This window comes from Nicotiana tomentosiformis, chromosome 8 (genome assembly GCF_000390325.3).
Source record: "Nicotiana tomentosiformis chromosome 8, ASM39032v3, whole genome shotgun sequence".
NCBI lineage: Eukaryota > Viridiplantae > Streptophyta > Magnoliopsida > Solanales > Solanaceae > Nicotiana > Nicotiana tomentosiformis.
The window spans coordinates 31362841-31364714 of NC_090819.1; positions in this window are offsets into that span (position 1 = coordinate 31362841).

Below are 1874 nucleotides of genomic sequence, written 5' to 3' on the forward strand. Positions count from 1 at the left end.
CTCAGGGACATGGTCATGGCCTCGATCAGGGTATCGAGGTTGGGCCTTCGATCATAGCCTCAATCATTGCATCGAGTTTGAGCCTTCGATCAGGGCATCGAGCATGGGTCTCGATCCTAGCCCTCGAGCCTTACCTTCGATCATGCCCTCGAGCCTTGCCTTCGATCGAGGCTTCGAGCCTTGCCTTCGATCTAGGCTTCGACTCAGGCCTCGATCGTGGGATCGATATCTGGGGCTCGATCTGAGGCTCGATATCTGGGGCTCGATCTGAGGCTCGATCACAGCCCAGAATATGCAGCAGAAGAGAAAAAATTGCAGCAGCTTTTTAACTCAAATTTTTGATCTGTTAACCATCTGAAACTCACCCGAGGCCCTCGGGACCTCAACCAAATATACCAACAAGTCCTAAAACATCATACGAACTTAGTCGAACCTCTAAATCACATCAAACAACGCTAAAACCATGAATCATACCCCAATTCAAGCTTAATGAAACTAAGAGTTTTCAACTTCTACATTCAATGTCGGAACCTATCAAATCAACTCCGATTGACCTCAAATTTTACACACAAGTCATAAATTACATAACGGAGCTATGAAAATTTTCAGAACTAGATTCCGACTCCGGTATCAAAAAGTCAACTCCGCGGTCAAACTTTCTAACTTTAAATTCCTATTTTAGCCATTTCAAGCCTAATTTCACTACGGACTTCCAAATAAAATTCCGATCACGCTCCTAAGTCCAAAATCACCATACGGATCTGTTGGAATCATCAAAATTCTATTCCGGGGTCATTTTCTCAAAATGTTGACCGAAGTCAAACTTAGCACTTTAAGGCCAACTTAAGGAACCAAGTGTTCCGGTTTCACCTCAAACACTTCCAAATCCCGAACCAACCATCCCCGCAAGTCATAAATCATTACAAGCACCATATGGAAAGTTTTATTTTAGGGAACGGGGTTCTAAAAGTTAAAATGACTGGTTGGGTCATTACAGTGATATCGTAATCCTTAAGCAACTCCAACCATCTCCGCTGCCGCAAATTAAGATCCTTCTGTTTAAACAGATGTTGTAGACTCCGGTGATCGGTGTAGATCTCACAATGGACACCGTACAAATAATGCCGCAAAATTTTTAAGGCATGAACAATAGCTGCTAACTCCAGGTCATGTACAGGATAATTCTTTTCATGCACCTTTAGCTGTCTGGATGCGTAGGCAATCACCCTACCGTCTTGCATCAACACTGCGCCGAGACCAATACGCGACGCGTCACAATACACAATATAAGATCATGTACCTGTAGGTAATACCAATACTGGGGCTGTAGTCAAAGCTGTCTTGAGCTTTTGAAAGCTCTTCTCACATTCCTCGGTCTACCTGAACGGAGCACCCTTCTGGGTTAATTTGGTCATAGATGCAGCAATAGAAGAGAAACTCTTTACAAATCGGCGATAATACCCTACCAAACCAAGGAAACTCCGAATTTCCGTAACTGAGGACGGTCTGGACCAACTCTGCACTGCTTCAATATTCTTCGGATCTACCTTGACCCCCTCGCATGAAACTATATGACCCAAAAATCCCACTGAATCAAGCCAGAATTCACACTTAGAAAATTTTGCATATAGCTTCTTTTCTTTCAAAGTCTGAAGCATAGTCCTCAGGTGATGTTCATGATCTTCCCGACTCCGAGAATACACCAGAATGTCGTCAATAAATACAATGACAAAAGAATCAAGATAGGGCTGAAATACACTATTCATTAAGTGCATAAATGATGTTGGGGCGTTGGTTAGCCCAAATGACATCATAAGGAACTCGTAATGACCGTACCGTGTCCTGAGAGCAGTCTTCGGGATATCTAGCTCCTG